Genomic DNA, 24,414 nt, shown 5'->3' on the forward strand with positions numbered 1-24,414 from the left:
GCTTAGGTATATACTGCTCCTAGCTTATTTCTGGCTTCTGGCTACCTTTTATATATATATATATATATACACTAACTTCTGCTTATTAGCTGCCTTACAGACTATTAAAAATAAACCCAGAGACTTCCGGTGATGACGTAACAAGGACTGGAAGCCTGGGGTAAGAACTTCGCGGCCCCTTTCCATAAAATCGCCGCTTGGCATGCCCCAACATCTCGATTTTGAGATCTGGTCCATGGACGAGTACCCTGTGGTCACCTGCGGTACCAAGCAGCCAAAATCCTGTGCCGCGGCAGTGGGGAATGCACCATAGAAACACTCGATGCGTGGTGGACCGACGGGGCAGCACTTCTAAAATGGCAGCCGCACCAGACACAATGAAAACGCTGGCAGCTGTTTCCACAGTGGTGCTCCAACAGATCTCTAATAGTGTGTTGGCAGCCCTTGATGAAAGGCTAATCAAAATACAGGCGTCCATGGACGATATTAAAGCCACCCTGGAGGGGCAATCCAAACATCTAGATCAGGTGGAGCAACAGCTCTCAGACCATGAGGACCAGATTGTGACGTCGGAGCAACAAGTAAGCGAGCTGTGCGCCCAACAAAAGATGCTTTTGGAATGGCTTGAGGACCAGGAAAATAGATACCGCTGCAACAGCATTAAGATTATAGGCCTGCCTGAATCCTTAAAGGAAGAAGAACTTTACAATTTCATTGAATGCTGGCTCCCCAAACATATAGGCTTAACAATGCCTGAAGACCAATTGCACTGCGAATGTATACATCGGGTGGGCCCGCATCCTTAACTGGTCCCACAAGACCCACTTACTTAGAGCATTCCGCCAACAACAGAATGTGGAATATAAGGGAGCCACATTCTCCTATTCAATGATTTCTCAGCAGGCACGCCGGCGCAAAGAAGAGAAATGTCCCCTATGTGTTGCGAACTTCATTAAAGAGGGATTCGATTTGCACTTGTATCCCGCTAAATTGTGGGTTCATCATGACAACAAAGTCCTTTTCTTTACTAAAAAAGAAGAAGCAACATCATTCTTAGCATCTCTGCTTATGGATACCGCGTCATGAGTTAACCACTGCCCATGTTGGGTTGTGTCGCATCATGGGCTTTGAAACAACTAGCGCAGTGGATATTTCTCTCATAGTGTTCCTACAGTTATTACAAAGGACTGCAATGTTTGGGATGTCTTCGTTGTTTACCAATTCTGTTTGCATCTCGTTCCATTTTATATTAATGATTGTGGAAGTTGCTATTCCCACTGATACTGGACTGCTGAGACTGTATACCCTTTCAGTAGGGGTGTTAATTAGGAGGAGGCTTGTTTGGATGGACAGGGGCCATGGGAAAGGTACCTCTGTGCGCATTCAGATATTCTGGTTTGGGCGTGGGTAGATCTTGTGCCCCTTGGAGCATGGTGATACTACTTGTTTTCTTGTGTGTGTTGAGAATATGTGTGTGTGTTTGGGTATGAGTGTGATTGGTTGGGGGGTCGAGAAGGCACCAGGGGGCAAGGGGAAGGGACCAAGGAGGGAGGTTTATGTGAGTTATAGCTGCTGTAGGAAGACCGGAATAGCAAAGGTTTCGGGATTTAGGCTGGGAGGCTCTGGGACTCCAATTCTCGACTATTTTTGGAGCAAATATTGGGCCTTACTATTTCATGTTCACGCTGCTGTGAGAAATGGAGGTTAAGGTTACCTCACTGAATGTGGATGGCATTCATTCTCCTATAAAGAGGGGAAGGCTGTTATCTGTGTTTCGGCGCTTGCAATCTCATGTAGTGTTTTTACAGGAGACCCATTTGATGAACACTGAGCATGCGAAACTGAAAAGAGATTGGGTGGGCCAGTGTGTGTACTCCTCTTTTTCCTCTTGAAAATGTGGAGTGGCAATTCTTATTCATAAGCAACTGCCTTTTCAACTAGAGCGGGTGTGGCAAGACCCAGAGGGGCTGCGGGAACAGTACACCAGCAGAAGCTTGCGTTTTGCAATGTATATGCGCCCAATGAATACTCTCACTTATTTTTTACTCATTTGGTCGAGCTCTTAGCAGACTTACAGGGATATCAGTTAGTGGTAGGGGGCGACTTCAGTACAGTGATGGACAAGAGGCTTGATTGTAAACCCGCTAGATAGATAAAAAAGGCCAACATTTGGGTGTTAATTTTATAACCCAAGAACTAAACTTGTTAGATGTTTGGCGGGTGCTGCACCCTGGGAAACAAGATTTTACTTTTTATTCTCACCCATACCAATCATATTCTAGATTGGACTACCTTCTGCTCTCGAACAATCTTTTCCCTAGGGTGCTGTCTGCCACTACTGGTGCTATCTCTATTTCAGACCATGCGCCCATTTCTATTACTTTGGAGATAGGATGCTTCCAACACACTACATTTTCCTGGCGAATGCACCCTGGCCTTTTTTTTTTTTTTTTTTGTAATTTTTCATACTTATCTGACTAAGTGCTGGGAAGAGTATCTGAAATTTAATGCCACCCCTGATGTCATGTCGGCTATCTTGTGGAAATCCGGGTAGGCATTATTACACGGCCACATTATCACTTATGCAGCAAAATTGAACAGAAAATGTAACAGTGAGATTCTACACCTTACTGATGTTTTTTATTATTTATTGTTTATTGAAATTTCAAAAATTATTTCACAAAGAATCCACGTTGCTTCAGAAATATGGTACATCAATTTAAGAAATAAATCAAAAGGAAAAGAAAAACATTTTTTCAAATACAACTCACAGTATCCTTTAGACCCCAAGCATGGGGGGAGGTTAGCATAAATCAAGGATAATACAAAGAAACATTTATTAGAAAGACATAGCTTAACGCAGCTAGCAATACCTCTTAGCATCAGTTTACATCGATCCTACCAGATGGTATCACTTTCCAAGAATCAATAAACTTTTTAAGTTGCTCGGTGAAAAAAACACAAAGGGGCGGATTTTCAGAGCCCTGCTCGCGTAAATCCGCCCAAAACCGGGCGGATTTACGCGAGCAGGGCCCTGCGCGCCGGTAAGCCTATTTTACATAGGCTCACCGGCGCGCGCAGAACCCCGGGACTCGCGTAAGTCCCGGGGTTTTCGGAGGGGGCGTTTCGGGGGGCATGTCGGGGGGCGGGGCCGGATCGCGCGGCGTTGCGGGGGCGTGCCGGCATCGTTTTGGGGGCGGGTACGGGGGCGTGGCTACGGCCCGGGGCGGTCCGGGGGCGTGGCCGCACCCTCCGTACCCGCCCCCAAGTTGCGGCCCGGCGCGCAGAAGTCCCGCTCGCGCGTGGGGATTTACTTCTCCCTCCGGGAGGTGTAAATCCCCGGAGGAAGGTAAGGGGGGGGTTTAGACAGGGCCGGGCGGGTGGGTTAGGTAGAGGAAGGGAGGGGAAGGTGAGGGGAGGGGAGGGCGTTAGAGGATTCCCTGCAAGGCCGCTCCGATTTCGGAGCGGCCTTGGAGGGAACGGGGGTAGGCAGCGCGGCTCGGCGCGCGCAGGCTATACGAAATCGATAGCCTTGCGCGCGCCGATCCAGGATTTTAGCGGATACGCGTGACCACGCGCGTATCTACTAAAATCCAGCGTACTTTTGTTTGCGCCTGGAGCGCAAACAAAAGTAGGCTGTTCGCGCTCGTTTTAAAATCTACCCCTAAATTATCTCCTTTATACTTGACTAAACATTTGCCCGGGTATCTCAGAAAGAAGGATGCCCCTAAGGCTAAAGTATCCTGGCGTATGGCCAAGAATCCCTTCCTTCTTTCTTGTCTGGTTTTAGCCAAGTCTGGGAATATTCTCACAGATTGTCCCATGCATGGTGTATTCAATTTCTTGAAGAAGTACTTCATAACAGCACTCAAATCACTGTCAGTTTGGAAGGAAACCATCAGTGTAGCTCTTTCAACCACATCATAATTAGAAGATTCCAGATATTCTGTGAGGTTATCCAAATCAACAGCAGGTACTTGCATTTGGGATCCTAAACCAGATGGTAAAAAGTATACTTTATTCAAGGGGGTGATAGTTTCCGAGGAAAATTCTAGAATTTCAAGAAAAAATCTTTTTAAGGTAAAACGTGGCAATTCTACCACAACCCTTGGAAAGTTTAGAAAACACAGGTTTAGATGTCTCAATCTATTTTCAACAAACTCTATTTTTCTATTCAAAAGACACTATCTTGAATTAAAGAACTTTGTACTTCCCTAATAGTTTGTATCTCCTCTTCTAGTTGATTACAATTTTGCTGATTATCCTGATGTTGTAACGTATTATTTTTGCAAACTGTCTCAAATTGTTGTGACAAAGCAGTAATCTTAGAGGAGCATTCAGAAAAAGCATTACCCATTGTTGTAACAAAGTCCCATAAGGAATCCAGGGTGACCACGGCTGGCTTCTGGATCGGTAGAATGGTTCTCTCCGCAGACTTAATCTGCCCCTCTCCTTCTTCACCACCTCTCGCCCCTTGAAGTGTCTCATCTAGCAGGGGTGCGGCTGGTCTCCCTGTTACGGTCTCCAGCGCGGGGATGTACATCACGGTTGCTCCCTCGGCATCTGCGGCACAAGAAACCTCTCCAGAACTCTGGCCGACAAGCTGCTGTGGCCCCTCCCGTGCGGACGGAGGTAGTCTGTCGTCGAATAGGCTCAGGGACGCCTCCTCCAAAAGCCATGGTGAGCTCTCCTCCATTCACTACAGCAGCCGGATCCACTGGCCACAAATGCAAAGCTGTTGCCAAACATTGCTGGATTGTTGGCTGCCCGGTTGAGAGAGGGGCTAAGAGGGAAAGGCGTTTACTTTCCCCTTTCTCTTTGGTGGCATTTTAAGGTAATTGTTAAACAAGAAAAAAGAAATTCCAGCAGACACCAAGCAGAACAATTTCAGTGTTAAGCCGCCATCTTAGCTCCTCCCACCACCTTACTGGTATTTTGAAATCACTGCAATCACAACATATGCTGTGCATGACTGATTATGCATGGCTACAGGCAGATCGTGCTCGTGAAGCTTTGAAGTATTTGTTACATCAAAGGGCCTCCAAATCATTGAGATACTATCAATATCAGCTATATAGGCATGGTAATCAGCCGAGTAGACTATTGGCTAATTTGGTGCGGGTTCACAGTCAAAAATCTATTATAACCGAGATTAGGGACAAGGATGGCACGCATAAGGCTACTCAAGATATCTCCGCCCGATTTTTGGAATACTAAGTGCCCTATACCATACCCGAGATAGAAGTGCTTCCTTTTTCCATGATTTCCCTTGGCCAAAATTATTTTCCAATCAAGTAGCCCTCTTAAATTCACCCATAAGGGATGGTGAAATCAACTCGGAGATATAGGGACTAACCTTGGGGAAGGCAGTGGGGCAAGATGGCCTGGGGCCTGAATTTTATAAAATATTAAAGTTCCCTGTACGTACTTGGATCAGTCCAGACCGTGGGTTGAGCCTCCTGTCCAGCAGATGGAGACAGACCAAAACTGAAAGGGTATTCTATATCAGGACAGAGCCTACCCTGCATCCCTTCAGTATTTGTCTGTCTCCAGCAGATGCAGGCAGCTGAACCTGTGGTTCCCCTTCTTCATCTTAATTTCTTCTCCCTCTAGGGACTTTTTTTCTTATTATTAGTCTCAGGATAAAGCAAGTATGATCTTCTATTGATAATTAAAGAAAAAAAAAGTTTGAAAGAATTTCTCTGTTATTTCTCTCGGAGATAGCTCTGCTGGGGGCCTAGGCGGGCTTACCCCTTGATTCGTCAGCTTAGGCGCTCCATTTTCCCCGGTGACCTTTTGGGGCGATACTGGTGGTCCAGTCACTCCCCCTTGCTGGCAGTTTGACCCCGAGAAATTTAATTCCTCGGGTATTTGGCAGGGAAGATCATTCGCCTGTCTGTGCTGTAAAAAAAAAGCACAAAGAAGCAAATTCGCAAGAAAGCGTTCAGTAAGCTTGATATTGACATCAGACAACTCCGGCAGTGTGCAGGGTTCAGTCCCTGTATTCACTTACCGGCAGAGCATAGCACAGCTGATTTCCTTCTCCACGTCGATTTCTCTCATACCTGATGCCGCGTCCCAGCATTTGTATTGCCTGCAGGGAGCCTGCCGTGCGGCTCTTCCACGATGGGCTCAGCTCCGGATGCCTGCCAGGTGGGAGGGCCCCTCCTTGGCACCCGCGAAACCAGTGAACTGGGGTCGGGCTGCATGCCATGTGGCCAGGCTGTTCCCTGCTCGGCAAACCGTGGGAATGGCGGACATTTTGGTAGCAGCTCCTTCTGCTGAAGCGGGGCTGCAGGAGGGAGGTGAGCCTGATTCACCAATTTCTCCTCCGGATTTGAGCCCCACGCATTCCCCCGAGGGGGTTTCTGACCTTTCCCCTCCTCCCTCTCCTCCACCCCCCCGGAAACTCTAGGCTTGTTTTTCCATGGAATTTGTGCTTCTCATGCACAAATCCTATCTAGCTACCATGCAGGAGGAGGAGGACCCTCCCCTAGGTCCCCCTCCAGTGAGACTTAGGGCTCCTCCACATATGTTCCCATTCCATCCTATGCACAAGCTGCTGCTCCTTCGGGAATGGGAGTCTCCAGAGGCGGGGTTCTGAGTGGATAGGGCAATGGACAAGCTCTTCCCTCTCCCTGAGGACTGTTTGGAATTGCTTAAAATATGGACAACTCCACCACAGTCACCTATATCAATTGACAAGGAGGCACCAGAAGTCGCCTAGCAGCTTCCCACATCGTGGGGAAGGAGAATGTTCAAGTCGATTTCCTCAGTCGCCAGTGTCTAGACCCCAGCGAGTGGGAGCTGTCAGATGGAGCGATGGATCTGATCGTCCACAGTGGGGTCCCCCTCACTTAGATCTGATGGCCATGTTGAACAATACGAAAGCTCCTAGGTTCTTCAGCCACAGAAGGGAGCATTGCTGGGTCCTTCCCTGGCCTCACAATGTTCTCCTATAGGTGTTTCCCCCTTGGCCTCTGGTAGGAAAGATGCTCAGAAGAATAGAACTTCATTGGGGTCCTGTCATTCTAGTGGATCCCGAGTGGCCCCGCAGACCGTGGTTCGTGGATCTGGTGAATCTCGCGATGGACAGACCTCTTCGCCTCGGCCATCTTCCATGGCTTCTCCGGCAAGGTCCCGTATTTTTCAATTAGGCGGATCACTTTTGTCTAGTGGCTTGGCTTTTGAATGGCAGAGATTGAGAAAGAAAGGATATAAAGAAGAAGTTATATCCACCCTGTTGAGGGCTTGGAAGCCGTCTACTTCTCTCGCTTATGTCCGGGTCTGGAAAGTTTTTGAGAATGCATGTGCCGCATCGGGAGTGTCGGCTCGAAAGGCTCCAGTATCCCAGGTCTTTTTCTTCCTCCAGAACGGTCTTTCCAAGGGTTTGTCTTTCAGCTCTTTGCAAGTACAGGTTTCCGCTCTCGGCTCTCTCTTAGGCAGCATTGACAGTTATGCTTGTGTGGGTGAGAGCTTGTGCATGTGGGCGTGAATGGATGCCTGGGTGAGAGCTTGTGTGTGTGGGTGTGAATGGATTCCTGGTGAGAGCTTATGTGGGTGGGTGTGAATTGATGCCTGGGTAAGAGCTTATGTGGGTGGGTGTGAATGGGTACCTGGTTGAGAGCTTGTGGGTGTGAATGGGTGCCAGAGTGAGTGCTGGTGTGAATGTGTGCTTGGGTGAGAGCTTGTGTGTGTGGGTGAGAGCTTGTGTGTGGGGGTGTGAATGGGTGCCTGGATGAGAGCTTATGTGTGTGGGTATGAATGGAAGCCTGGGTGAGAGCTTATGTCTGTGGGTATGAATGGAAGCCTGGGTGAGAGCTTGTGTCTGTGGGTGTGAATGGGTGCTTGGGTGAGAGCTTGTGGTGTGAATGGAAGCCTGGGTGAGAGCTTGTGTCTGTGGGTGTGCATGGGTGCCAGGGTGAGAGCTGGTGTGAATGGAAGCCTGGGTGAGAGCTGGTGTGAATGGGTGCTTGGGTGAGAGCTTGTGTGTGTGTGTGGGTGTGAATGGAAGCCTGGGTGAGATCTTGTGTGTATGGGTGTGAATGGGTGCTTGGGTGAGAGCTTGTGTCTGTGGGTATGAATGGATATATGAGTGACAGCTGGTGTGAATGGGTGCTTGGGTGAAAGCTTGTGGGTGTGAATGGAAGCCTGGGTGAGATCTTGTGTGTATGGGTGTGAATGGGTGCTTGGGTGAGAGCTTGTGTCTGTGGGTATGAATGGGTGCCAGGGTGAGAGCTTGTATCTGTGGCTGTGAATGGTTGCCAGGGTGAGAGCTTGTGTGTGTGGGTGTGAATGGATGCCTGGGTGAGAGCTTGTAAGTGTGAATGGGTGCCAGGGTGAGAGCTTGTGTCTGTGGGTGTGAATGGATACTTGGGTGAGAGCTTGTGTCTGTGGGTGTGAATGGAAGCCTGGGTAAGAGCTGGTATGAATGGGTGCGAGAGCATTTGTGTGTGATTGAGAGCTTGATATAAGAGCATGTGTGTGATTGAGAGAGAGACTGGTCAGAGAGGTGATGTGTTTCTGTGTGAGAGAGAGAGACTGGTCAGGAAGATGACTGGTGTGAGAGAGACCGAGACTGGTCATTGGGTTTAATTGTGTGTGTGTGTGTGAATGGTTGTGGGCGCTAAGGAAGAGGACTGTGAGAACATAGCTTCAGCAGCCCTTGCTGCTTCTGGTGAGTGCTATTGGCCTGGAAGGGAAAGGAGTAGGAGAGTTGCTGGAGAGGGTAAGTGAAGGTGGCTTTTTAAGGTTATTTTTCTTGATTTACTGCCATTTTAATTATTGGGTATTATGCGATGTCTTCTGTTTTGAAATATTTTATTGATATTTTGACATCTTTTAATAATTTTTATGACTTTTTAATTGTTGGGTATTATTCTGTTCAGCAGCTGTTTTGTAACATTTTTAGTATAGCTTTACAATTATTTCTGTGTGGGGCTCTATAGCAGCTTGGCTTATTTTGTTTTCACAATAGGAAATGTATTAGTGTTTAGGGCCTGGTTTAATAGTTGTATTTCTTAGACAGGATTGTTACTGTTGAGTGTGTTCCATAATACAGATGTAACTTTGTGCGGGTTAGTTTGTGTGCATTATTGCAAATCCTGAGAGTCTGTTAGTTGCTATATTTCTCTTTCCATTTCTCCAGATTTGCACTGCATGCAGTGTGATTGTGATAATTGTAGGGTAAAGCATGATGTGGCATGCATGGTATGATTGTGATGACTTGAGAGTTAAGTTATAGAGTGAGTGCATTTTAACTTTGATATATATATATATATATATATATATGGGATAAGTTAGGTCCATTATATTCATAAAGTATATTGTGCAATTTATTGTATTTAATAAAATATGCGTTATGATATAGTATTTACTTATTTACCTCTGATTTTTTGTGGTAGTATTTACTGAGGTTTCAGAGGACATGCATGTAGTTGTTTTCCTTCCTGTTAGGTCACCAGTAAAACTTTTGTAGTTTAGACAGAGTTCTGCGTTGACCAGTGTGTCCAGCCAGTTTAGAGTTCTCCAACACGACACCTGAACCTACACCAATAGATGCAGAAGAAGACATTGAGTACAAGGTAGATGCTGTCCTTGAGGTAAGAAAAAGAGGCAGAGTATGGAAATACCTCCTGTCATGGGAAGGTTATGGACCTGAAGATAATTCTTGGACACCTCTGGCTAATATAATGGATAAAGAGATGCTACAAGATTTCCATAAGATGCATCCTTAAAAACAAGACCAGGTAGGAAGTCCGGAGGACGCCCTTTGAAGGGGGTAATGTTGCGTCCATCGGTGCTAGATGGCTTTACCCCGTGTGCCTTACCTTGTTCACGGCTCCTCCCGCATCCCTAGGGAAAATGGCTGCCGCCGTGTCTAAAAGCCAACCTCTCCGGCGTTCCCGGAACAGCTATGGTGCTGCCTCCCGCCATGCTCCTCCCAAGGGCCTACTAGGGTGCACGCGCGCATGCCACCCACATCTTTATTCCAGCTATGGCACGAACCTCGGGGGCGTTCCCCTCTACTGACGTCACGCCATCCGGGTATATAGCCTGTACTATGTTGCTAGCTCACTGAGTTAGCAAAGACTCGGATTCGTCCTGTCTAAGCTACTCTGCCGCTTCCGTGCTGCCGCTGGAAGCTTTCTCTCTGCCCTTCGGGGTAACTGCTAACCTGGGTACCCGCTCCTTGGGGGCCCTCTGCTTTATATCATGTGCCTTACAGGGATCAGGTACTCGCTCCTCGAGGGCCTGCTCTCCCTGCCTCTGTGCTGCTACCTACTTTTCAGCCTGGTGGAATCACATACTAACAGCAACCATTTTGTGAGTAATCTAACTCTCAGTCTATCTCATCCACAGTACTGCCTAGCTGGGAAATCCACACCGGAATCCCCTTTTACCAACAGGGTGAAAAGGGTCCCCTCTGCCGAGGGTCCTGAGACTGCTACATCCAGACTACCTCACTACTGCCACCTCTGGTGGCACATTACAAGCTGTTTAATAAAAGAACTCAACTCTGTGTTTGTGCGTCTGCGTTTAGCCCAGTACTGCGGTGCCTCACGAGGCTCCTCCCCATGGGCGTGGTCATCTGCCTCAGTACACAGGAATCCACCCAAACACCGCTTAACCATAACACTTTTTTCCCAATTTTGAGATATTGCAGAATTGAGCTTCTCAAAGTCTGAGGCATTTACCCTGGATCCACGACTCTGACACAATTGGGTGGGTGCTTTACCTCTCTCTTGGGCCCCAGATAAAATCAAGTACCTGGGAGTTTGGGTCCCTAGGGACTTAAAATGTCTATATGCTTTCAATATTAAAGAGACTCTGGGGGCCATACAATCCCAATTGGCAGTGTGGCGCCGTCTCCTACTGTCCTTTTTTGGCCGTTGTGCTCTTTTGAAAATAATGATTGTCCCTAAATTACTTTATAAGTTGCATATGCTACCCTGCTGGCTCACAGCTTGCGACCTCCAGAAACTTAGATCTTTTTCCCAATTTATTTGGGCTGGAAAGAAAGCGAGGATAAAATACACCACTCTCAAATGTTCACGAGAGAATGGTGGCCTCGGTCTCCCTGATTTTCGGCTTTATAATGCTGCTTGCCAAATGCGATTTGTGGGAGAAATGGATCACTGATTCTTATTCTAATTGTGAAGCAAAGCTAATCAATAATATGTCAGCTCCATGGTCACCGCTGTTTCTCTTACAGGCAAGCCCTGCAGTGTTACGAACTCTGGAGTTCCCTAGGGTGTTGCTTTCTCCGTGCATCCGTGCCTGTCGGTGGCTGCGTTCCACCCGCAGCCTGAGCGGCCCAACGTCCCTGCTACTCCCTTTGGTGGGCAATGCTGACTTTCCTCCAGGACAGGACTGTAGCGCAATTTTTAGCTAATGGGAATGGAAAAGTATCGCTTTCATCTTTCATCTATATGAGAGGGACTCACCGGTAATGCAAACGTTCCAATCAATAACTCAGACCTTTGAAATCTCTTCATGATACTTCTTTGCCTACCTGCTAGCCAGACACTACTTACAGTCTCTCCCATGGACAGCGGAAACATTTCTATCAGAACTCTCATTTGTAACAGGGCTCTTTGACACGGCATGTGATTCTAACTCGATCGCTGGCTGGAGTAAGCTGGGGAAACGTTTTTGGCGAAATGGTCACCTGGATGCATTGGCCACACATTGGTCTGCCTCACTGGGAGAACCACTGACGGAAATTTTTTTATTGAACTGCTTCAAAACATTGTACTCTCACAATTCCGATCAAGGTCTATGAGAACTGCAGTTCCGCAACGTACACCACACTATATGCGATGATGTTCAGAGGTTCCGCCTGGGTCGCATACATTTCCCAGAGTGCATCAAATGGGGCAGGATGGAGGGCTTATAGAATGCATGATGCTGGATGGATTTTGGTCAGAAGTCCTTGATGCTATCCATAACTGTACTGGAGTGCTAGCAAAAAGGTCAGACCTGCTTCTACTCTGCGGCTTGCCCAATGCTAAGCAACAACACAGTGTTTCTATGGACCGTTTTGGGCGTTTTGCTGTTCTTCTGGCTTGCCACACCATCCTATCCATTTGGATTGAGCCCTTATCATTGCCCTCCATCAAGGCGTGGAATCAGTGGATGGCGTTGACTGTGCAAATGGAATGAATGGACATCACTGTCGGAAATCGCAAACCAGACAAAGTATACTGCAAATACTGGATTACCTACTTCACCTTGTTGCCTTTGGACATACAGATCAGCCTGCTCGCTACTAGATACACTACTCAATGGCTCTAGGGCCCACAAGCAGATTCGCCCTGGGCACTGTCTACCTTATTCGCAGCAGTAACTTGGGGTCATCTTCTCAGCAGCATTCCCTTGTATAGCAAGACGGGTTACTCTGAGTACTACTGTGTGTTCTGGGAATGGTTTATATGCATGTTTTGCTCCCACTTGGTCAACTGAGGGGAGGGGGGGGGGGGTTAAGATCATGGAGTGTGAGTGTATGAGTATATGTGAATGGGTTATATGGATGTTATTGTAAACCTCTGCTAAAAATTTATAATAAAAACTATTTTGGAAAACAAAATAAACACACTAACTACTGCTTATTAGCTGCCTTACTGACTGACTATTTAAAAATACAGTCTAACTTCTGTTTATTTGCTGCCTTAATGACTATTAAAAGCACAAACACACAACACACTAAATAATATTCCCCAATAGTTAGCTTCGCCCCAATACTTTTAAAAAAGAAAATTTCCCAAGCAAAACTTACTGATTCCTTTCAGCCACCAGCAAGATGATCCTCTCCTCTCAGTGCTCCCAGTGCTGCCGAGTAGAGCTCCATAGTGGACAACACCCTAAGCTAGGACAAAGAACCTCCAGATTCAGACGCTCCAAATCGGGCTGAATTTCGTAAATGGTTCTGCGAAATACGGCAGGACATGAAATCTTTTTTTTTTTTATTTATATTTTTGAAATTATAGCATTTACAAAGGAAAATGATATAATCAAGCATTATAGCAATAATTACATTTACACCAATTTTTAAGGAAAACAAATATATTCCAGCCCACATCTAGGAGGAAAGGAGAGAAATTAAATCTATTTTGCTAAGACTTTCTCTTTTACAATCAAATCTCCCTTTACCCTAACTCAATTTACTTGGGATTTATCAGAAATAAAACGTTGCAAATGGGAGGGATCAAGAAAAATAAACTTGTTATTCTGAAACAATATCTGGCATTTACAGGGAAATTTCAAAAAGAAACTAGCTCCCATGTCTTGCACAGATTGTTTTAATAACAAGAATTGTTTCCTCCGTGCTTGTGTAGCACGGGAAACATCGGGAAAGATTTGTATCTTGTGACCACAAAAAATGTGGTCTTTGTTCTGAAAATATTTAAGGAAAAACAAATCTTTATCCCGTTTCAATACAAAGGAAACTAACAAGGTTGCCCTTGAATTTATCAAGTCCAAGGAGTCTTCCAAAAAAGTGGAGACTCCTGGACTATCCAAAACATCTATTTCACCCTCCACTTTTTGCAAGATTTTTTTCCTTGGCAAGTAATATATTTTCGAAAGTGTTGGTATTTTCCCTTCATCATATAACAGGACCTCCATTACATATTTTCTAAATAATTCATCAGGAGATAACAGTCTTGAAATCGGAAAGTTAAGTAATCTAAGATTACTAGATCTCATCTCATTCTCCAATATTTCAATCCTGTTATGTAACATCATATTATCTTTAATGGAGGATATATTGACAGTCTGTAATCTATCCACCACTGGGTTCAAATTTGCAACATCCTTTTCTAATTTTTCTGTTCTTATTTCTAAATCTTCAAATTTCACTTTAGTTTCCACAGAAAACGTATACACTTTGGATATAAACCCAGACATTTTCTTATCTATTTTAGCTGACAGTTTCCATACATCCAACAAAGTCACATTTTCTGGTTCAACAATACTTTCACCCTCCTCATCTCTTATAATAGGAATTACTGATGGACATTTAACCTTTTTACTTTCCTTGTCTGTTGCCTCGCTACCCAGGATCAAAGTACCCACTTGAGTTGACCGTTCTGTTGGGGATACAAGTCCTCTCTCGGTCTGTATCGCTCCAACTGCCTGGCTTCTCTCCTCGCTTGCTGCCAATGTAGTTTCCACTACCGGGTATAGAGGTGATTGTATGGCCATGGAGCTTAAAGAAGGACCTACCATAGTATGATCCTCCATAACTCCACCAACAGCAGACTCCCCCACATAAACAATGTGGGAATCCATCGGGCCAATTCTTTTTGTCACGGGGGTAGAAGGTGAGGAGGCATAAGTTTTACTTTTTCTTTTTCTACCCATAAAAATTTTTTACCCAGGGGCGCGCCCCTTTGGCGCGCGGCTTCGGCTGCGCGCCGGCGGCTGCGCGCCGCAGTGCCCTTACTTTTATGCTGTCCCGGGGCACTCAGTGATGACGTCACCAGCAGGGGGTCCGCCCCTTCAATCCGGGCCTCCCCTCTCTCGACCGGGAGAAGATATTCCGTCTCAAAGACTACTAGTAGGTAGTGCGGTCGAGGTCCCCAGCGAAATAGACCCCTCTCTCCTCTCCTCGGTCTATTCGCCGCAGTGCCCTTACTTTTATGCTGTCCCGGGGCACTCAGTGATGACGTCACCAGCAGGGGGTCTGCCCCTTCAATCCGGGCCTCCCCTCTCTCGACCGGGAGAAGATATTCCGTCTCAAAGACTACTAGTAGGTAGTGCGGTCGAGGTCCCCCAGCGAAATAGACCCCTCTCTCCTCTCCTCGGTCTATTCGCCGCAGTGCCCTTACTTTTATGCTGTCCCGGGGCACTCAGTGATGACGTCACCAGCAGGGGGTCCGCCCCTTCAATCCGGGCCTCCCCTCTCTCGACCGGGAGAAGATATTCCGTCTCAAAGACTACTAGTAGGTAGTGCGGTCGAGGTCCCCAGCGAAATAGACCCCTCTCTCCTCTCCTCGGTCTATTCGCCGCAGTGCCCTTACTTTTATGCTGTCCCGGGGCACTCAGTGATGACGTCACCAGCAGGGGGTCCGCCCCTTCAATCCGGGCCTCCCCTCTCTCGACCGGGAGAAGATATTCCGTCTCAAAGACTACTAGTAGGTAGTGCGGTCGAGGTCCCCAGCGAAATAGACCCCTCTCTCCTCTCCTCGGTCTATTCGCCGCAGTGCCCTTACTTTTATGCTGTCCCGGGGCACTCAGTGATGACGTCACCAGCAGGGGGTCCGCCCCTTCAATCCGGGCCTCCCCTCTCTCGACCGGGAGAAGATATTCCGTCTCAAAGACTACTAGTAGGTAGTGCAGTCGAGGTCCCCAGCGAAATAGATCCCTCTCTCCTCTCCTCCAGGACATGAAATCTTACAAGCAAGAGATCATGGAGCAAATTAGTGATTTAAAAGAGGAAATCGCAGAGCTGGGGAGTCGAGTAGATGAAACTGAAGTGTGTGTAGATGAGCAGGCGGAAGAAATGTCGCAACTTCGCCAGGAGCACGCGACAACGAAAATGGATCTGAACTGTTTGATGGACAAATTAGAGGACACTGAAAATAGAACACGGCGATCGAATCTCCGCATTCACGGGGTACCGGAGACTCCTGAATATGAAAACACGGAGGAGATGGTGAAACAACTCTCCCTGTACATACTGGCCCAAGCCAACTTCTCCCCTGATCAACCGCTCCTGGATATTAAACTAGAGAGGGCCCACCGCACTCTGGGCAAGAGAACGGACAATAAACCTCGAGACATTGTTACCTGCTTTCATAGCTTTGCTGTGAAGGAGAAAATATTTACCATTGCTCAGAAGCAGGAAAAATGGACCTGGCAAGGACAGTCCATCTCCTTTTTTGCCGACCTATCGCTGATCACTTTAAAAAAGAGACAAGAAATGTGTCCAGCCACTACGCTGCTGCTCAAAGACATCATCTGCCACCGGTGGGTCTATCCATTTGGTCTATGGTTTTCTGTCCAGGGAGTGAGCTATAAAGTAAAAACTATTGCAGAAGCTCGTGAGGCCTTTATTTCAGCTGGTCTGTCACCGATACCCCCCACCGCCAACACAAGGGCAATAGCGCCTCAAAAAGAAGAAATGAGAAGATGGCAGTGGGTATGCAAAGGCAAAGCTGACTCTGGAGCATGCAAATACTGCAGCGTGCAATGGTGAATGAAATGACTAAATTCAGCAGTTTATCTGCATTCATCATAAACTGGGATAAGTCTGAAATACTAAATTTCACAGTTCCTGAACCAAAAGCGCACTTATTGTGTTCTCAATTCCCATTTAAATGGCCTAAATAAAAAATTACGTACCTGGGGATATATATTGACAATTCCCAAGATCTTCTTCAATTGAATTACCCACCATTGATGGCCAAAGTCTACAAGGATTTAGAGGAGTGGGGCCGGTACCACATATCGTGGTTAGGTGTTGCGTCAGAGGTGGACCCTTGGGCCGAGTGGGGTTGACGCAACTCGTAGGCGAGGACCCGATAGGCAGAGGCCGCTGGAGCTTCACCTATACCAGCCCTCGTTGTTACGCGTGTTGCCCGCTGCAGACCCACAGCGTGATCCTCTCACCTTCTTTCACGGACTCCAGCTCCTGGTTCCCCTTCACTGGCGGAGGTGGGCCGCCAGCTCCGACCTCAGGCCGCCTCCGGTGCCTAGGGCTCTGCCATGATCCCCAACGTTGCCAGCCAAGATGCCCCTGTTCGGTGGGCCTCTCCGCGTGGCCTGCAAAGAGATGCAGCCATCGGCGTCACGCCCCTCCCTAGGCATGCGCGCATCGCTAATTCTTTTAAAGGGCCCGAGGCAGGAACTTGGTTGCTGCCCCGGATTCTGACATCAGACTCTTCAGTGTATATAAGCTCAGGCCTCGCTCCATAGCATTGTCTTTGCAACAGGTCTCCTCGTACTCCTCGTACCCGTTGCTGATAGAGAATCCTCTCTACTTCGTGTTCCTGATTCCTGTGTTCCCCAGTTCCTGTCTTCCTCGTTCCTGCCTTGTCTGTGTTGAGCTGACTCTCTAGATTTCGACTCTGCTACGCCTGACTACTCTTCAACCTATCTTCAGCCCTGGACCTCTGCTGCGTCTGACTACTCTTCAGCTTATTTGCAGCCCCGGACCTCTGCTATGCCCGACTACTCTTCAGCTTATCTCCAGCCCCGGACCTCTGCTATGCCTGACTACTCTTCAGCCTATCTCCAGCCCCCGACCTCTGCTATGCCTGACTATGCCTACCTTCTCCATGCCCTGGCCATTGTCTTGATTGACTACACCTGCCTTCTCCATGCCCTGACCATTGCCTTGATTGACTACGCTACAGACTTCTCCGTGTCCAGAATTCTATATTGCTTGCCACAACTTCCATTTTCCACTAGCTCTGATTCTAGCCTGTCAGTGACGCCTCTGCTAGCCTATTCCCTGGAAATACACTTACAAGGCTCCGGATTTTCTTTGCTTGAGCTCCTCCAGTTACTCTCCATTCCATTGGCGCCTGAGTTCCTGTACTGAATCCAGTCCAGGGTATTACTACGCCACCTATCGACTGCTGTCTCTGGGCTGAACTACCTTTCTTCTCAAACCAACCTCGAGGCCCACCTAAGTCCTGCCGGCCCCGGCACCCAAAGGCTCAACCCATGGGGAATGAGAGCTGGTATAGGTGAAGCTCCAGCGGCCTCTATGTTCAGCCCACTCCACCTGCTGATGGTGGGGACCCGTAGGTTCCTACCTATGGGTTGCTTCAACCCCACCTTGGCCCAAGGGTCCACCTCCAACGCAACAGGTTGCAAAGGCCATGGACTCGGTGGAGTCGCAAGCCCTCCAGGCCATAACTGACCTGGCATCCAAGGTACAAGAACAGCAGCAATTCTTGGAGGCTGTCTCCACTGGACATCTTCATACCCGACTTAATGACCGTCCTAGTGATTCTGTCTCTACCTCGGCTCCTCCTCATCCACAGCCACCTCCATCGATGCCTCAAGCCTTGTTGACACTCCCAGCGCCCCCACGCTTCAATGGAGATTCCAGATTCTGCAGAGGGTTTAATAACCAATGTTATATGCAATTTGCTTTGCAGCTTTCCGCCTTCCAGGATGACTTGACAAAAGTCACTTTCATTCTATCCCACCTTGAAGGGAAAGCACTGGCCTGGGCTTCTCCCATGTGGGAACGCTCAGATTCTTTGTTGAAAGAACTGGCTCAGTTTGTGGCTGTATTCAGATGCACCTTTGATGATCCTGGGCGACATGCCGTGGCAAGCACCAGCTTATTACACCTCCGTCAAGGCCAAAGAAGTCTTTTTGATAATACCATTGAGTTTCGGACTTTGGCTACTGAGCTCGCTTAGCAGGAAGACTGCCTCCGAGCTATCTAGTTGGATGGAGTCTCCCCGTAGCTGAAATATGAGTTGGCTGCACGGGAGCTCCCTTCCTCCTTGGAGGACCTTATAGACATGGCAGGACGAATCGACCATCGACTTCAAGAGTGTCACCGGGAGAGTCAGATGCCCAAGAAGCCTTCGCGGGTTCGTTCCCGCTCACCACCTATTACCAACCCTGCTTTCGGCAGTGATACTAGGGTGGTCAAGACGGAAGATCCTATGCAGTTGGATCGTGGGCGGCTTACACCGGAAGAGCGCCCTGGCAGAGACAAACTGGTCTGTGTCTGTATTGCAGAGCACCTGGCCACCATCTACAGACTTGCCCTATCCGTCCGGGAAACTCCTTGGCCCGAGTTCAGCAGGGGTCTTGAACTTGGTTACAACTTCTCCGGCTCCTCAGTTATCTGTAGCAGTTACTCTGATCTTGGATTCCCGGTCCTTTCCGGTTCTTGCTCTGGTAGACTCCGGAGCAGGAGGTAATTTTATCCTCAAGGACCTTGTTCAGCTTTTGGGCATAAAGACCCGCTCGCTTGACACATCACTATGCATTACTTCTGTCTACAGAGAGCCGTTATTCGGCCAAATTTCCTTGACTGTGGAACCTGTCCAGTTACGCACTAGGGCCTTACATACCAATGAACTCAAATTACTAGTATTGGAGAAATCCATCCATCCCGTAGTGCTTGGACTCCCTTGGCTACAGAAGCATTCTCCCCAATTTAACTGGGGTTCGTTGCAACTGGTGGAATGGGGTCCCGCCTCCCATCAGTCTTGTTTCCAGTATGTGATACCACCTCCTGTGGTCCCTCTGGCTACTACGTACTCTGGCATACCTGCCCCGTATGCAGCCTTTGAGGATGTGTTTTCTAAACAAAAGGCCGATCTCCTTCTGTCTCTCCAAAGGTTTGATTGTCCAATCGACCTCCTTCCAGGAACCATGCCTCCTCGAGGGCACACCTACTCCCTGTCTCTGCCCAAGACAAAGGCAATGACGGAATGTATCCAGGAAAAACTCACAAAGGGATTCATTCACCCGTTTACGTCTCCCGCTGGGTGGGATTCTTTTTTGTGACCAAGAAAGATGGTTCACTTAGGCCATGTTTTGACTACCGCGACCTAAACGCCATTACCCATAAGGATAAATATCTCTTGCCATTAATTTCTGAATTATTTGACCGCCTCCAGGTTGCCTTCATATTTAAGAAGCTGGACTTACATGGGGCGTATAACCTGGTAAGAATCTGTCCTGATGACATTTGGGAAACCGCCTTTAACACCCGGAATAGACACTACAAATACTTGGTGATGTCCTTTGGCCTCTGTAACGTGGCCGCGGTATTCCAACGAATGATGAACGAAATCTTTAGAAATCTACTTTACACCAAAGTCGTGGCTTATCTGGGTGACATTCTCGTCTTTTCCAAAGACCTCGACACTCATCGCGCTGATGTTCGAACCGTCCTCCAGCGCCTTCGTGAAAACCATCTGTTTGTGAAATTGGACAAATGCCTGTTCGAGAACTCTAGCCTACCTTTCCTTGGTTATATAATCTCTCGGCAAGGCTTCTCTATGGATCCAGCCAAACTAAAGGGAATCCGGGATTGGCTGCAGCCAGTGGGCCTCAAGGCACTCCAGTGCTTTTTGGGATTCCTCAGCTACTATCGTCACTTCATCCCACACTATTCTATCCTTGCTGCTCCATTGACAGCCTTGGCCCATAAAGGGCAAGACACGCGAAATTGGCCTCCTGAGGCCTTTGCCGCCTTCCACCGTCTGAAGGTAGCCTTCCAGAAGGGGTCCTGTCTGCACCATCCTGACCTAAATCGTACGTTTCTAGTCAAAGTTGATGCTTCCGTCATTGTGGCTGGGGCAGTCCTGAGTCAACACACCATCTCTGGTACCGTAGTTCCCTGTTCCTTTTTCTCCCGTAAATTCTCATCTGCAGAGCAAAATTACAGCATCAGGGATTGTGAGCTGCTCGCCATAAAATTGGCTCTCGAGGAGTGACGTCCGTAGCTAGAGGGCGCATAACACAAATTTATTGTGTTCACTGATCATAAGAATCTGGAACATTTGAGTCAAGCACAACCTCTCAATGCCCATCAAGCTCGATGGGCCTTGTTTTTCTCCAAGTTCGATTTCAAACTCCATTATCACTCAGCCGACAAAAATCTCCAGGCAGATGTCCTATCACGATCCTTCGAGCCTGAAGACACTCCGGAAGAAACAACTCATATAATCGACCCGGCCTGTATTTGTCTGTCTGCCTCTTACCTAGTTCCTGCTGGAAAGACGGTCATGCCCCGACGATTCCGAGAAAGAGTTCTCCACTGGGCGCATGATTCCAAATTTGCTGGTCACCCATGATGAGCACGAATCATGTTACTGCTCCAGTGATTCTTCAGGTGGCCTATCATGGTCTCCAACGCAAAAAGCATACGTCAAATCCTGTAACGTATGTGCACAGCAAAAACCCCTGGTCGGTCGATATTGGGATCTTTTACAACCACTTCCAGCACCCGAAGAACCGTGGACTCACTTGTCAACGGATTTCATCGTGGATCTCCTGCCTTCAAAGGATCACACCGAAATATGGGTCAACATAGACCGATTTTCAAAAATGTCCCTTTTCATACCTTTACAGGGCCTACCATCTGCTCCAGAGCTAGCACGATTATTCTTTCACCATATCTTCAGACTGCATGGCTTACCCACGGACATTGTTTTAGATCGAGGTCCTCAATTTGTTGCCAAGTACTGGTGCTCCCTCTGCCGAAAATTTGGTATTCACGACCGCCTATCATCCCCAAGTCAATGAGCAAGCTGAGCGGATTAATCGCTCCTTGAAGGCCTTCCTGCTCGCTTACATCAATGACCGACAAGATAATTGATCAGACCTCTTATCCTGGGCAGATTTTTCTCACAACTCTCACATCGCCACTGCTACTGGAACATCTCCATTTTCAGTTGTCTATGGGAAACAACCACAACCACCACTACCCATACCTCTATCCGTGCTGTCCCCTGCGGCATAGCCTACTGCGGATGCGCTCAAAACATTGAGAGCAGACAAAACTCCGCTTACGTCAGGCCGCCTCCAGGCCAAGAGAACTGCTGACAGTCGACGTCGCTTGGCTCCTGAATTCCTCCTTGGCCAGAAAGTCTGGTTAAGTACTCGATATATCCGACTTTGAATTCCGTCTCAGAGATTCGCTCCTATATACTTCAGTCCCTTCGCTGTTACCCGAAGTATTGGACCTGTTTCATATCAGCTACATATCCTCCTACACTGGAAATACATAACACATTCCATGTATCGCTCTTAAAACCTGTGATCTTATCTTGGCCTGCCCGGAAAGCCCCTGAGCCACCTCCTTTGGTGGCAGAACCCAATACGATGTACAAGGTCCACAAAGTCCTAGAAATCCGCTGTAGGGGCTGTCGGTGGGAATACCTTCTTTCCTGGGAGGGGTACAGACCTTACATCAATGGCCAGGGCACGGAGAAGGCAGGCTTATGTTCTCATGTTCTTATGTTCAAAGCGGATTTGTGGGAACCAGCTCGAAACATCCTAGTTAAGACTCTCCTCTTGAATTACCATTGTGCCCATCCGAGCAAACCCCGACCACCAAGAGGGGGGCTTAAAGGGGGAGGTAATGTTACGTGTGCCACCCACAGCAGACTTGTGGCTCGGTCCTCTCACCTTCTTTCAAGGACTCCAGCTCCTGGTTCCTCTTCATTGGCAGTGGTGAGCCGCCAGCTCCAACCTCGGGCCACCTCCGGTGCCCCTGGCTCTGCCATGGTTCCCAGCATTGCCAGCCAAGATGCCCCTGTTAGTGGGGCCTCTCCACATGGCCCATGGAGAGATGCCGGCTAGGGATGTGAATCGGGTGATCGATCGTCTTAACGATCGATTTTGGCTGGGGGGGAGGGAAATCTGATCGTCATGGTTTTTGTTTTTTTTAATCGTAAAAAATCATAAATCGGGGGAGGGCGGGAAAACCGGCACCCTAAAACCCACCCCGACCCTTTAAAATAAATCCCCCACCCTCCCGAAGCCCCCCAAAATGTTTTAAATTACCTGGGGTCCAGTGGGGGGGGGGGGGGGTCCCGGCACGATCTCCCGCTCTTGGGCCACGGTTGCGTTAAAAGAAATGGCGCCGGTGACCCTTTGCCCTTACCATATGACAGGGCAAAGGTAGCGCCGGCGCCATTTTGGTTCCTGTCACTCGACGTCACGAGTGCAGGAGATCGCTCCCGGACCTCACTATGTCAGTGAGGGCAAAAGTAGCACCGGCGCCATTTTGAATATTGGCAATACGGCCCGCGTGCAGGAGGTCGCTCCCGGACCCCCGCTGGACTTTTGGCAAGTCTTGTGGGGGTCAGGAGGGCCCCCCCCCCCAAGCTGGCCAAAAGTCCCTGGGGGTCCAACGGGGGTCCGGGAGTGATCTCCTGCACTCGTGACGTCGGGTGACAGGAACCAAAATGGTGCCGGCGCTACCTTCGTCCTGTCATATGGTAAGGGCAAAGGGCCACCGGCGCCATTTCTTTTTACGCAGCCGTGGCCCGAGAGCGGGAGATCGCGGGAGATCGCGCCGGGACCCCCCCCAATGGACCCGGTAATTTAAAACATTTTGGGGGTCTTCGGGAGGGTGGGGGATTTATTTTAAAGGGTCGGGTTGGGTTTTAGGGTGCCGGTTTTCCCGCCCTCCCCCGATTTATGATTTTTTTGACGTTAAATCGGGGGAATTGTTATTGTATCACGGCTCTAACGATTTTTGACGATTTAAAATATACCTGACGATTGTTTTAAATCGTCAAAAAATGATTCACATCCCTAATGCCGGCATCGGCGCCACGCCTCTCCCTAGTCGAGCACACACGCATCGTTAATTCTTTTAAAGGGCCCACGGCAGGAACTTGGCTGCGGCCCCGGATGCTGACATCAGACTCTTCAGTGTATATAAGCTCAGGCCTCGCTCCATAGAGTTGCTGATAGAGAATCCTCTCTACTTCATGTTCCTGATTCCTGTAGTCCCCGGTTCCTGTCTTCCTCGTTCCTGCCTTGACCCTATGTTGGACTGACTCTCTGGATTTCGACTTGGCTACGCCTGACTACTCTTCAGCTTATCTCCAGCCCTGGACCTCTGCTATGCCTGACTACTCTTCAGCTTATCTCCATCCCCGGACCTCTGCTACAATTAACTACCCTTCAGCGTATCTCCAGCCCTGGACCTCTCCTATGCCTGACTACTCTTCAGCTTATCTCCATCCCCGGACCTCTGCTACAATTAACTACCCTTCAGCATATTTCCAGGCCTGGACCTCTCCTATGCCTGACAATACCTGCCTTCTCTGTGCCCTAACCAATGCCTTGATTGACTATGCCTGCCTTCTCTGTGCCCTGACAATTGCCTTGATTGACTACGCTACAGACTTCTCCATGTCCAGAATTCTACATTGCTTGCCATGACATCCGTTTGCCGCCGGCTCTGATTCTAGCCTGTCAGTGACGCCTCCTTTCGCCTATTTCCTGGACGTAGACTTACAAGGTTCCAGCCTTTCTTTGCTTGAGCTCCTCCAATTACTCTTTGTTCCATTGGCACCCAAGTTCCAGTATCTTCCCAGTCCAGATTAGGACTACACCACCTATCGGCTGCTGTCTCTGGGCTGAACCAACCTTCTCTGATATCCAACCCCGAGGCCCACCTAAGTTCTGCAGGCCTCGGCACCCAAAGGTTCAACCCGTGGGGAACGAGGGCTGGTGTAGGTGAAGCTCCAGCGGCCTCTGCCTATCAGCCCACTCCACCTGCTGACGGTGGGGACCTGTAAGTTCCTACCTACAAGTTTCATCAACCCCACCTCGGACAAAGGTTCACCTCCAATGCAACACTCTTTCCCCACGGGTTGAGCCTTTGGGTGCCGGGGCTGGCAGAACTTAGGGGGGCCTCGAGGTTCGATATCAGAGAGGGTTGGTTCAGCCCAGAGATAGCAGACG

At 48.5% G+C, this 24,414-nt stretch overlaps 1 protein-coding gene across 1 annotated transcript in view; it reads left to right on the forward strand.

Moving 5' to 3' along the window:
- Nucleotides 1-24,414, forward strand: part of LOC115092431 (disintegrin and metalloproteinase domain-containing protein 9-like) — a 489,095-nt gene that overhangs the window by 84,155 nt on the left and 380,526 nt on the right. The window lies entirely within an intron of this gene.

The sequence above is a fragment of the Rhinatrema bivittatum genome, chromosome 5, assembly GCF_901001135.1.
Source record: "Rhinatrema bivittatum chromosome 5, aRhiBiv1.1, whole genome shotgun sequence".
NCBI lineage: Eukaryota > Metazoa > Chordata > Amphibia > Gymnophiona > Rhinatrematidae > Rhinatrema > Rhinatrema bivittatum.